This window comes from Coregonus lavaretus, assembly GCF_964263955.1.
Source record: "Coregonus lavaretus genome assembly, chromosome: 29".
In the NCBI taxonomy this organism is placed as follows: domain Eukaryota; kingdom Metazoa; phylum Chordata; class Actinopteri; order Salmoniformes; family Salmonidae; genus Coregonus; species Coregonus lavaretus.
This window is the reverse complement of record NC_140016.1, coordinates 7,730,292-7,745,415: the sequence shown is the minus strand read 5'-3', so window position 1 is coordinate 7,745,415 and position 15,124 is coordinate 7,730,292.

The following is a 15,124-nucleotide window of genomic DNA, read 5'->3' as shown; positions in this document are numbered from 1 at the left end:
AGTCTTAAACAAATCTACTTTGAAACAAAAGTATACACCTCACACATATGGTTATGGGCTTTATAAAAAAAAGACACCTGTACCATGTCAGCTATAGAGTTGAAATGTATTACATTTTGAGTTTGCATCCCAATATTACACTTTATATATATCACAGAAGACTGAACTATAACAAAACCATTTGACATAGAAACACCAGATTTTCTGTGTTTATAAAAATAATAGTGTTGATTAATTATGAAATTATGAAACACATGAATAACTCCACCCATGAGGCCACTAGGCCATTTGACTGCAGGAAAGGGCTACTGCCAGTGGCATGTCATTAGTAAAAATAGAAATGAGTAGTGGGCCAAGAGAGCTGCCCTGCGGTACACCACACTTTACATGTTTAACATTAGAGAAGCTTCCTTTGAAGAAAACCCTCTGTGTTTTATTAGATAGATACACTATATATACAACAGTATGTGGACACCCCTTCAAATGACTGGATTCGGCTATTACAGCCACACCCGTTACTGACAGTTGAATCAAATCGAGCACACAGCCATGCAATCTCCTTAGACACACATTGGCAGTAGAATGGCCTTACTGAAGAGCTCAGTGACTTTCAACGTGGCACCGTCCTAGGATGCCAACTTTCCAACAAGTCAGTTTGTCAAATTTCTGCCCTTCTAGAGCTTCCCCGGTTAACTGTAAGTGCTGTTATTGGAAAGTAGAAACGTCTAGGAGCCGTAAAGTGGTAGGCCAAACATGCTCACAGAACGGGACCGCTGAAGCGAGTAGCCACGCAAAAATCGTCTGTCCTCAGTAGCAACACTCACTACCGAGTTCCAAACTGGCTCTGGAAGCAACATCAGGACAATAACTGTTCATTGGGAGCTTCATGAAATGGGTTTCCATGGCCGAGTAGCTGCAAACAAGCCTAAGATTACCATGCGCAATGTCAATAGTCCAGGTAGCCATAATTAACTGTTCAGGAGTCTTATGGCTTGGGGGTAGAAGCTGTTAAGAAGCCTTTTGGACCTAGACTTGGTGCTCCGGTACCGCTTGCCATGCGGTAGCAGAGAGAACAGTCTATGACTAGGGTGGCTGGAGTCTTTGATAATTTTTAGGGCCTTCCTCTGAAACCGCCTGGTATAGAGGTCCTGGATGGCAGGAAGCTTGACCCCAGTGATGTACTGGGCCGTACACACTACCCTCTGTAGTGCCTTGCGGTCGGAGGCCGAGCAGTTGCCATACCTGGCGGTGATGCAACCAGTCGGGATGATCTCGATGGTGCAGCTGTAGAACTTTTTGAGGATCTGAGGACCCATGCCAAATCTTTTCAGTCTCCTGAGGGGGAATAGGCTTTGTCGTGCCCTCTTCACGACTGTCTTGGTGTGTTTGGACCATGATAGTTTGTTGGTGATGTGGACACCAAGGAACTTGAAGCTCTCAACCTGTTCCACTACAGCCCCATTGATGAGAATGGGGGCGTGCTCAGTCCTCTTTTTTTTCCTGTAGTCCACAATCATCTCCTTTGTCTTGATCACGTTGAGGGAGAAGTTGTTATCCTGGCACCACACAGCCAGGTCTCTGACCTCCTCCCTATAGGCTGTCTCATTGTTGTCGGTGATCAGGCCTACCACTGTTTTGTCGTCGGCAAACATAATGGTGTTGGAAACTTGCCTGGCCATGCAGTCATGGGTGAACAGTGAGTACAGGAGGGGACTGAGCACGCACCCCTGAGGGGCCCCCGAGTTGAGGATCAGCGTGGCAGATGTGTAGTTACCTACCCTTACCACCTGGGGGCGGCCCATCAGGAAGTCCAGGATCCAGTTGCAGAATGAGGTGTTTAGTCCCAGGGTCCTTAGCATAGTGATGAGCTTTGAGGGCACTATGGTGTTGAACGCTGAGCTGTAGTCAATGAATAGCATTCTCACGTAGGTGTTCCTCCTTGGTCAGCACATGCTCGGAGTACACGTCCTGGTAATCCGTCTGGCCCTGCGGCCTTGTGAATGTTGACCTGCTTAAAAGTCTTACTCACATCGGCTACGGAGAGTGTGATCACATAGTCATTCGGAACAGCTGATGCTCTCATGCATGCTTCAGTGTTGCTTGCCTCGAAGCGAGCATAGAAGTGATTTAGCTCGTCTGGTAGGCTTGTGTCACTGGGCAGCTCGCAGCTGTGCTTCCCTTTGTAGTCTGTAATAGTTTTCAAGCCCTGCCACATCCGACAAACGTCGGAACTGGTGTAGTACGATTCAATCTTAGTCCTGTATTGACTCTTTGCCTGTTTGATGGTTCGTCGGAGAGCATGGCGGGATTTCTTATAAGCATCCGGGTTAGAGTCCCGCTCCTTGAAAGCGGCAGCTCTACCCTTTAGCTCAGTGCGGATGTTGCCTGTAATCCATGGCTTCTGGTTGGGGTATGTACGTACGGTCACTGTGGGTATGACGTCAATTGATGAAGCCAGTGACTGATGTGGTGTACTTCCTCAATGCTATCGGAAGAATCCCGGAACATATTCCAGTCCGTGCTAGAAAAACAGTCCTGTAGTTTAGCATCTCCGTCATCTGACCACTTCCTTATAAACCGAGTCACTGGTGCTTCCTGCTTCAGTTTTTGCTTATAAGCAGGAATCAGGAGGATAAAGTTATGGTCAGATTTGCCAAATGGAGGGCGAGGGAGAGCTTTGTACGCATCTCTGTGTGTGGAGTAAAGGTGGTCTAGAGTTTTTTTTCCTCTGGTTGCATATTTAACATGCTGGTAGAAATTAGGTAGAACGCATTTAAGTTCCCTGCATTAAAGTCCCCTGCCACTAGGAGCGCTTTCCTGTTTACTTATGGCCTTATATAGCTCATTGAGTGCAATTTTAGTGCCAGCATCGGTTTGTGGTGGTAAATAGACAGCTACGAAAAATATAGATGAAAACTCTCTTGGTAAATAGTGTGGTCTACAGCTTATCATGAGATACTCTACCTCAGGCGAGCAAAACCTCAAGACTTCCTTAGTATTAGATTTTGTGCACCAGCTGTTGTTTACAAATATACACAGACCGCCACCCCTTGTCTTACCGGAGTCAGCCGTTGTATCCTGCCGATGTAGCGTATAGCCCGCTAGCTGTATGTTATCCATGTCGTCGTTCAGCCACTACTCGGTGAAACATAAGATATTACAGTTTTTAATGTCCCATTGGTAGGATAACCGTAATCTTAGGTCATCCAATTTATTCTCAAATGATTGAACGTTGGCTAATAGGATTGATGGAAGAGGCAGTTTACTCGCTTGCCGTCGGATCCTTACAAGGCACTTCGACCTACGTCCATGATATCTCAGTCTCTTTCTCATGCAAATGACGGGAATTTGGGCCTTGTCGAGTGTCTGTAGGATATCCTTTGCGTCCGACTCGTTGAATAAAAAATCTTCGTCCAATACGAGGTGAGTAATCGCTGTCCTGATATCCAGAAGCTATTTTTGGTCATAAGAGACGGTAGCAGAAACATTATGTACAGAATAATCTACAAATAACGCGAAAAAACACACATCATAGTACAATTGGTTAGAGGGCTGTAAAATGGCAGCCATCTTCTCCAGCACCATTAATTCATTCATGGAAGACTTGAGGGATGCAGGGAAACCTTACATCAATCTCAAGGGAGAACAAAAACAAGAGAAAAGAGCATTGAAAGAATGAGATTAACTTTCCATGATCTCTCTCCCTCTCTGCTCTGATAGGCATGAGCCTACAACTCTCATCTCTCCAGCCTTGCACTTGATCATTTCTTTCCTTATAGAATCACGCGAAGGGTTCTGAAGGAACTGCAGCACCCCTGATAAATTGAAATACATTTGCCAAAGTCATAGAATTACTGCTGTCTGTTCAGAATGAAATTAAATCATTCAGAGTAGCCAACTACACCATGAATCTAGCCACAGAGGATCAATAGATTTAAAAAAAATAATAGCCTAGTGTGGATTGTAGCCCAATAACAAGGAATAGCCTATAGTCGTAAAAGCGCAGCAAATCTGTCAGTGAAAACATTTCATGCAGACAAAACAGGCCTTTCGCAATATTTCAAATCCAATCAAGGGAAAACACAGCTTGGAAAGCAAATGGCTCCTGCCGAAAAGAGAAGACTATGCTGTAGGCTACCAAAGTATTTGATCAACTTCCAAATATTGTTTAACAAAGTAAAACAAGAGAGATAGGCTTTTGGCACGAGCGCATCAGCCATCACCAGTGAATGAGCTGCGCATTATTGGGTGAGTCAGTGGAACTGGAAAGCATTTTTAGGAATATAATTTTCTCCTCATATTGTAGCCTACAATATGTCTCCACACACCTAGGCCTAGGATATTGATGAATTCAAGACAAGGTCGTTTTTATTGATCTCAGATTCTCAGTTTGTCAGTGTCAAAGTACCCTGCCATTTCAATCATTTGTGTGGTATTAAAAAATATTCAGCCAAAGTAGAATTGCATGACATTTGTTTATAAAAGGCAAAATTTTTCCTGGGCCCTAGGCTACTAAAATGTTCCCCCATGTGTGCAACTTCTGTAAGTGCCTCTACTCTACTGCTCTATGACACTACGCAAATGCAACGATATGCATGCAATGCTTTCTTATAAATGTGATTTTTTTTCTCATGCGTTCCGGTACCTCAGAGCTCCCCAGGTCACCCCCGTCTCATGCTCACTTTTTGTTCCGGCACCTCCCGATTTACAAATTAAGCACTGGGTGAGCCTATTTTAAAATGTGAAATACCGGCTAATGGGTGAGTGCAGAGTTTGCCTGACCACTTCATTTTATAGAGAAGATATCAAATAATGGTGTATTATGTATATATATTTTAAAAAATGTTACATGTCACATATGTGGTTCTTTGTCTGTAAAGCTCAACTATGGGCAAAGAACATGCTATATAACTAAGTCAATAACATTTATTTCCAGTGCTGTTTCTTGTAGTTAATATGATGCCACGTGTACTTCACCTAGAAATCAGTCAATTTTGTTATTTTTACTTTAGTTTATAAATATTTTCTTAACTCTATTTTCTTAATTGCATTGTTGGTTAAGGGCTTGTAAGTAAGAATTTCACTATGAAGTCTACACCTGTTGTATTAGAAGCATGTGACAAATAACATTTGATTTTATTTGATTTCTTTCTGTGTGTGTGTCCATTTAAAATATAATCAAGGTTGTTGGTCACATACACAGATTTGCAAAAATTATCGCAGGTGCAGCGAAATACTTATGTTTCTAAATCCAACAGTCAGTAATATTATGTTTCTAACTCCAACAGTCAGTAATATTATGATTCTAGCTCCAACAGTCAGTAATATTAGTTTCTAGCTCCAACAGTCAGGAATATTATGTTGCTAACTCCAAAAGTCAGTACAATTGTTTCTAACTCCAACAGTCTGTAATATTATGTTTCTAACGCCAACAGTCAATAATATTTGTTTCTAGCTCCAACAGTCAGTAATATTATGTATCTAACTCCAACAGTCAGTTAAATTATGTTTCTAGCTCCAACAGTCTGTAATATTATGTTTCCAACTCCAACAGTCAATCATTTTATGTTTCTAGCTCCAACAGTCAGTAATAGTATGTTTCTAGCTCCAACAGTCAGTAATATTATGTTTCTAACTCCAACAGAGCAGTAAAATTATGTTTCTAGCTCCAACAGTCAATAATATTATGTTTATAGCTCCAACAGTCAGTAATATTATGTTTCTAGCTCCAACAGTCAGTAAAATTATGTTTCTAGCTCCAACAGTCAGTAATATTTGTTTCTAGCTCCAACAGTCAGGAATATTATGTTGCTAACTCCAAAAGTCAGTAATATTATGTTTCTAGCTCCAACAGTCAGTAATATTAGTTTCTAGCTCCAACAGTCAGGAATATTATGTTGCTAACTCCAAAAGTCAGTACAATTGTTTCTAACTCCAACAGTCTGTAATATTATGTTTCTAACTCCAACAGTCAGTAATATTTGTTTCTAGCTCCAACAGTCAGTAATATTATGTATCTAACTCCAACAGTCAGTTAAATTATGTTTCTAGCTCCAACAGTCTGTAATATTATGTTTCTAGCTCCAAAAGTCAATCATTTTATGTTTCTAGCTCCAACAGTCAGTAATAGTATGTTTCTAGCTCCAACAGTCAGTAATATTATGTTTCTAACTCCAACAGAGCAGTAAAATTATGTTTCTAGCTCCAACAGTCAATAATATTATGTTTATAGCTCCAACAGTCAGTAATATTATGTTTCTAGCTCCAACAGTCAGTAAAATTATGTTTCTAGCTCCAACAGTCAGTAATATTTGTTTCTAGCTCCAACAGTCAGGAATATTATGTTGCTAACTCCAAAAGTCAGTACAATTGTTTCTAACTCCAACAGTCAGTAATATTATGTTTCTAGTTCCAACAGTCAGTAATATTATGTTTCTAGCTCAAACAGTCTGTAATATTATGTTTCTAACTCCAACAGTCAGTAATATTATGTTTCTAGCTCCTAAAGTCAGTAATATGATGTTTCTAAATCCAACAGTCAGTAATATTTGTTTCTAGCTCCAACAGTCAGGAATATTATGTTTCAAACTCCAACAGTCAGTAATATTATGTTTCTAGCTCCAACAGTCAGTAATAATATGTTTCTAGCTCCAACAGTCAGTAATAATATGTTTCTAGCTCCAACAGTCAGTAATATTATGTTTCTAACTCCAACAGTCTGTAATATTATGTTTCCAACTCCAACAGTCAGTAATAATATGTTTTTAGCTCCAACAGTCAGTAATAGTATGTTTCTAGCTCCAACAGTCAGTAATATTATGTTTCTAACTCCAACAGAGCAGTAAAATTATGTTTCTAGCTCCAACAGTCAATAATATTATGTTTATAGCTCCAACAGTCAGTAATATTATGTTTCTAGCTCCAACAGTCAGTAAAATTATGTTTCTAGCTCCAACAGTCAGTAATATTTGTTTCTAGCTCTAACAGTCAGGAATATTATGTTGCTAACTCCAAAAGTCAGTAATATTATGTTTCTAGCTCCAACAGTCAGTAATATTAGTTTCTAGCTCCAACAGTCAGGAATATTATGTTGCTAACTCCAAAAGTCAGTACAATTGTTTCTAACTCCAACAGTCTGTAATATTATGTTTCTAACTCCAACAGTCAGTAAAATTTGTTTCTAGCTCCAACAGTCAGTAATATTATGTATCTAACTCCAACAGTCAGTTAAATTATGTTTCTAGCTCCAACAGTCTGTAATATTATGTTTCTAGCTCCAAAAGTCAATCATTTTATGTTTCTAGCTCCAACAGTCAGTAATAGTATGTTTCTAGCTCCAACAGTCAGTAATATTATGTTTCTAACTCCAACAGGGCAGTAAAATTATGTTTCTAGCTCCAACAGTCAATAATATTATGTTTATAGCTCCAACAGTCAGTAATATTATGTTTCTAGCTCCAACAGTCAGTAAAATTATGTTTCTAGCTCCAACAGTCAGTAATATTTGTTTCTAGCTCCAACAGTCAGGAATATTATGTTGCTAACTCCAAAAGTCAGTACAATTGTTTCTAACTCCAACAGTCAGTAATATTATGTTTCTAGTTCCAACAGTCAGTAATATTATGTTTCTAGCTCAAACAGTCTGTAATATTATGTTTCTAACTCCAACAGTCAGTAATATTATGTTTCTAGCTCCTAAAGTCAGTAATATGATGTTTCTAAATCCAACAGTCAGTAATATTTGTTTCTAGCTCCAACAGTCAGGAATATTATGTTTCAAACTCCAACAGTCAGTAATATTATGTTTCTAGCTCCAACAGTCACTAATAATATGTTTCTAGCTCCAACAGTCAGTAATAATATGTTTCTAGCTCCAACAGTCAGTAATATTATGTTTCTAACTCCAACAGTCTGTAATATTATGTTTCCAACTCCAACAGTCAGTAATAATATGTTTCTAGCTCCAACAGTCAGTAATATTATGTTTCTAACTCCAACAGTCTGTAATATTATGTTTCCAACTCCAACAGTCAGTAATATTATGTTTCTAACTCCAACAGTCAGTAATATTATGTTTCTAGCTCCAACAGTCAGTAATATTATGTTTCTAGCTCCAACAGTCAGTAATATTATGTTTCTAGCTCCAACAGTCAGTAATAATATGTTTCTAGCTCCAACAGTCATTAATATTATGTTTCTAACTTCAACAGTCTGTAATATTATATTTCTAGCACCAACAGTCAGTAATATTATGTTTCTAACTCCAACAGTCAGTAATATTATGTTTCTAGCTCCAACAGTCAGTAATATTATGTTTCTAGCTCTAACAGTCACTAATATTATGTTTCTAACTCCAACAGTCAGTAATATTATGTTTCTAGCTCCAACAGTCAGTAATATTATGTTTCTAGCTCCAACAGTCAGTAATAATATGTTTCTAGCTCCAACAGTCAGTAATATTATGTTTCTAACTTCAACAGTCTGTAATATTATATTTCTAGCTCCAACAGTCAGTAATATTATGTTTCTAACTCCAACAGTCAGTAATATTATGTTTCTAACTCCAACAGTCAGTAATATTATGTTTCTAACTCCAACAATCAGTAATATTATGTTTCTATTTCCAACAGTCAGTAATATTATGTTTCTAGCTCCAACAGTCAGTAATAATATGTTTCTAACTCCAACAGTCAGTAATATTATGTTTCTAGCTCCAACAGTCAGTAATAATATGTTTCTAGCTCCAACAGTCAGTAATATTTGTTTCTAGCTCCAACAGTCAGGAATATTATGTTGCTAACTCCAAAAGTCAGTAATATTATGTTTCTAGCTCCAACAGTCAGTAATATTAGTTTCTAGCTCCAACAGTCAGGAATATTATGTTGCTAACTCCAAAAGTCAGTACAATTGTTTCTAACTCCAACAGTCTGTAATATTATGTTTCTAACTCCAACAGTCAGTAATATTTGTTTCTAGCTCCAACAGTCAGTAATATTATGTTTCTAACTCCAACAGTCAGTAATATTATGTTTCTAGCTCCAACAGTCAGTAATATTTGTTTCTAGCTCCAACAGTCAGGAATATTATGTTGCTAACTCCAAAAGTCAGTAATATTATGTTTCTAGCTCCAACAGTCATTAATATTAGTTTCTAGCTCCAACAGTCAGGAATATTATGTTGCTAACTCCAAAAGTCAGTACAATTGTTTCTAACTCCAACAGTCTGTAATATTATGTTTCTAACTCCAACAGTCAGTAATATTTGTTTCTAGCTCCAACAGTCAGTAATATTATGTATCTAACTCCAACAGTCAGTTAAATTATGTTTCTAGCTCCAACAGTCTGTAATATTATGTTTCTAGCTCCAACAGTCAATCATTTTATGTTTCTAGCTCCAACAGTCAGTAATAGTATGTTTCTAGCTCCAACAGTCAGTAATATTATGTTTCTAACTCCAACAGAGCAGTAAAATTATGTTTCTAGCTCCAACAGTCAATAATATTATGTTTATAGCTCCAACAGTCAGTAATATTATGTTTCTAGCTCCAACAGTCAGTAAAATTATGTTTCTAGCTCCAACAGTCAGTAATATTTGTTTCTAGCTCCAACAGTCAGGAATATTATGTTGCTAACTCCAAAAGTCAGTACAATTGTTTCTAACTCCAACAGTCAGTAATATTATGTTTCTAGCTCCAACAGTCAGTAATATTATGTTTCTAGCTCAAACAGTCTGTAATATTATGTTTCTAACTCCAACAGTCAGTAATATTATGTTTCTAGCTCCTAAAGTCAGTAATATGATGTTTCTAAATCCAACAGTCAGTAATATTTGTTTCTAGCTCCAACAGTCAGGAATATTATGTTTCAAACTCCAACAGTCCGTAATATTTTGTTTCTAGCTCCAACAGTCTGTAATATTATGTTTCTAGCTCCAACAGTCAGTAATATTATGTTTCTAACTCCAACAGTCAGTAATATTATGTTTCTAGCTCCAACAGTCAGTAATAATATGTTTCTAGCTCCAACAGTCAGTAATATTATGTTTCTAACTCCAACAGTCTGTAATATTATGTTTCCAACGCCAACAGTCAGTAATAATATGTTTCTAGCTCCAACAGTCAGTAATATTATGTTTCTAACTCCAACAGTCTGTAATATTATGTTTCCAACTCCAACAGTCAGTAATATTATGTTTCTAACTCCAACAGTCAGTAATATTATGTTTCTAGCTCCAACAGTCAGTAATATTATGTTTCTAGCTCCAACAGTCAGTAATATTATGTTTCTAGCTCCAACAGTCAGTAATAATATGTTTCTAGCTCCAACAGTCAGTAATATTATGTTTCTAACTTCAACAGTCTGTAATATTATATTTCTAGCACCAACAGTCAGTAATATTATGTTTCTAACTCCAACAGTCAGTAATATTATGTTTCTAGCTCCAACAGTCAGTAATATTATGTTTCTAGCTCCAACAGTCAGTAATATTATGTTTCTAGCTCTAACAGTCACTAATATTATGTTTCTAACTCCAACAGTCAGTAATATTATGTTTCTAGCTCCAACAGTCAGTAATATTATGTTTCTAGCTCCAACAGTCAGTAATAATATGTTTCTAGCTCCAACAGTCAGTAATATTATGTTTCTAACTTCAACAGTCTGTAATATTATATTTCTAGCTCCAACAGTCAGTAATATTATGTTTCTAACTCCAACAGTCAGTAATATTATGTTTCTAGCTCCAACAGTCAGTAATATTATGTTTCTAACTCCAACAGTCAGTAATATTATGTTTCTAACTCCAACAATCAGTAATATTATGTTTCTATTTCCAACAGTCAGTAATATTATGTTTCTAGCTCCAACAGTCAGTAATAATATGTTTCTAACTCCAACAGTCAGTAATATTATGTTTTTAGCTCCAACAGTCAGTAATAATATGTTTCTAGCTCCAACAGAGCAGTAATATTATGTTTCTAGCTCCAACAGTCAGTAATAATATGTTGCTAGCTTCAACAGTCAGTAATAATATGTTTCTAGCTCCAACAGTCAGTAATATTATGTTTCTAGCTCCAACAGTCAGTAATAATATGTTTCTAGCTCCAACAGTCAGTAATATTATGTTTCTAGCTCCAACAGTCAGTAATAATATGTTTCTAGCTCCAACAGTCAGTAATATTATGTTTCTAGCTCCAACAGTCAGTAATAATATGTTTCTAGCTCCAACAGTCAGTAATATTATGTTTCTAGCTCCAACAGTCAGTAATAATATGTTTCTAGCTCCAACAGAGCAGTAATATTATGTTTCAAGCTCCAACAGAGCAGTAATATTATGTTTCTAGCTCCAACAGAGCAGTGATATCTAGCAATACAATAACAATACACACATAATCCAAAAGTAAAAAAACATCTGAAATGTCAGAACGAGAAATATCATATATATATATTATATTTGGCTTGACCTTTAACATTTTGTCCTTCACTCTTCTTTGGGCCTTCTGTCCTGTTACTCAGCAAATGAACTGGGGCATGGTCCTGTCCCCTGTAGCTGGTGTGATGTATGTGTGTCTCCATTGAATCGTGGCGGTGACTCGGTCCTCCAGGGCAAATCACACACACACACATGCACGATGCATGCACGCGCGCACACACACACACACACACACACACACACACACACACACACACACACACACACACACACACACACACACACACACACACACACACACACACACACACACACACACACACACACACACACACACACACACACACACACACACACACACACACCACACCACACACATACACACACACACACACACACACACACACACACACACACACACACACACACACACACACACACACACACACACACACACACATACACCCTCTGGTCCACACCCTCTGCTCCACTACCTCCTAAATGAGATGCCAACCCATCATAGACACTAACTACTAGTGACACACAGCTCATTTGAACTTCAAGCAGAGAAACATGGGGATGGAGGGATAGATAGAGAGAATGAGGGATGGATGGAAGAAGGGAGACCGGTAGCTCAGGGGAAAATGAGATTTTTCCTGGAGAAGATAATATGGGAGATGCGCTGATTGGATAAACATCATGTAAAGGGTTGATAAACTAGTGCAGTGAATGTGTGTTGGATCCTGAGGCATAAGGCCTGCAAGGAAGACCAACATGTGCAATGAGACATATTTACTCAAGGAAATCTCTGTATTTTGTTGGGAAAAGAGGACTTCAGAAATGTCAGTCACCAAACCAAGACAACACACTATGGAATATGCCTAAAGGTGAACTGAACAGTAGACCAACACTTTCTAGCGTTCCGATGAGGAAAAGCCTATTGGAAGGAAAACATGAAAAGGACAGGAGCGTTCACGTGTCTACCTTTAACCTTGTCTTCTCATCTCACGCTCCGGTTGCCTGGGTTACAGAACTGTTTTTTGGGTGACTCGGACCAGGTTTATTCCCAGAGGGATACGGGATGGTTAGTGGAGAGATGGAGAGAGAGAGGGGCAGAGAGAGAGAGAGAGAGACAGAGGGAGAGAAAGAGGGAGAGACAGAGGCAGGAAGAGGGGGGGAGAGAGAGAGCCTGATTAGCACTAGAGAGAGAAGACAGATCGCAATTCAAAGATGGTGGAAAATAATAATGTACTGATGAAGGAGAGAAAGAGGGGGATGAAGCGAGGGAAAGAAGGACATAGATGGTAAGGCACAGGCTCCAACACATTGTTTCCTTTTTTCCCTTTCAGACGGTCAGGTTACTCATGAAATGTTGTGGTTAGAGCAGGAGCCAAACTAAAAAGAGCGAGGAGCACTAACAAACGGTGGTGGAGAGAAAGAGATAGAGGCAGGAGAGGCAGAAGGAGACTGGGGAGACAGTGTGGAGAGGAGGAGAAGAGAGATTGTGGAATTTGTTAATTGGCTGGCTTGAATAATGACTGAGATTCGTCAATGTATCAAATGAAGATGCCAATACCATGTCTATACTGCAGTGGCTGCCAGCCTACAGCCAATCTATACTAGACTCATATCTCCCTCTTTCTCTTCCTCAGCGTCCCTTGAGCTCCGTCTCTCCCTTTCTCTCCTTTCTTCTCTCTCTTTCTCCTTCTCTCTCTCTTTTTTTCTCTGATGTTTTATTCATCCCTTTCTCTCTTTCATTCGTTCTTTCTCCCCGCCTCTTTCTCCACTGGTGAACTGGCCTCTGAGATATTCTCTTGAAATATTTACTTATATTTTCTTATAGGAAAACAGACTACTGTGTGCATGTGTGTCCCATGCCATCCTACAGTATTATAGACCAACCCAGTGCCATCCTACAGTATTATAGACCAACCCAGTGCCATCCTACAGTATTACTGACCAACCACATGCCATCCTACAGTATTATAGACCAACTCCATGCCATCTTACAGTATTATAGACCAACCCAGTGCCATCCTACAGTATTATAGACCAACCCAGTGCCATCCTACAGTATTACTGACCAACCCCATGCCATCCTACAGTATTATAGACCAACCCCATGCCATCCTACAGTATTATAGACCAACCCAGTGCCATCCTACAGTATTATAGACCAACCCAGTGCCATCCTACAGTATTATAGAGCAACTCCATGCCATCCTACAGTATTATAGACCAACCCCATGCCATCCTACAGTATTACTGACCAACCACATGCCATCCTACAGTATTATAGACCAACTCCATGCCATCCTACAGTATTATAGACCAACCCAGTGCCATCCTACAGTATTATAGAGCAACTCCATGCCATCCTACAGTATTACTGACCAACCACATGCCATCCTACAGTATTATAGACCAACTCCATGCCATCCTACAGTATTATAGACCAACCCAGTGCCATCCTACAGTATTATAGAGCAACTCCATGCCATCCTACAGTATTACTGACCAACCACATGCCATCCTACAGTATTATAGACCAACTCCATGCCATCCTACAGTGTTATAGACCAACCCTGTGCCATCCTACAGTATTATAGACCAACCCCATGTCATCCTACAGTATTATAGACCAACCCTGTGCCATCCTACAGTATTACTGACCAACCACATGCCATCCTACAGTATTATAGACCAACTCCATGCCATCCTACAGTGTTATAGACCAACTCCATGCCATCCTACAGTATTTCAGGCCAACTCCATGCCATCCTACAGTATTATAGACCAACTCCATGCCATCCTACAGTATTATAGACCAACTTCATGCCATTTTACAGTATTATAGACCAACTCCATGCCATCTTACAGTATTATAGACCAACTCCATGCCATCTTACAGTATTATAGACCAACTCCATGCCATCTTACAGTATTATAGACCAACCCCATGCCATCCTACAGTATTATAGACCAACCCCATGCCATCCTACAGTATTATAGACCAACCCCATGCCATCCTACAGTATTATAGACCAACCCCATGCCATCCTACAGTTTTTTAGACCAACTCCATGTCATCTTACAGTATTATAGACCAACTCCATGCCATCCTACAGTATTATACATCAACCCCATGCCATCCTACAGTATTATAGACCAACCCCATGCCATCCTACAGCAAGGTCTCTCAGCTAGTCCTGTTAACTGGTAACAAGCTGATAATATTTCTGAGTGCACTATGGCACTCCATTTCAACACACTACATTACCCCCATCCACAAAGGCTCTGTTTCAAGGATGAAATGATGCTTTGATTCAAATGTAAATGTTAATTATTTTAATGAGCACATTAAGATGTGCATTTAGATATGCATATTTCTGTTAATGTTGCCGCAGGATATAAAAAAATAAATAAGCCAACAAGCAGGAATACTGCTAGGAAGCGAAGAGATGCTAAGCCGGAATTATCCAGCGTAGTCTCATCACAAAGCATACACAGTGAGTCCCCAGGAAGCGCTGTTTTAATACTTTAGTTATACTTTCCTCCTGTCTTCCTGTCAGCGGGTGCTGTAGGTGGGTGTGGTGTGGGAATCAGGCGCAGGACGCAGAAGATAAGTCCAAAAGACTTTAGTAATGCACACTCAAAACACGATCCAACAGCCCGGAGGCGAGAAAATGCGCAC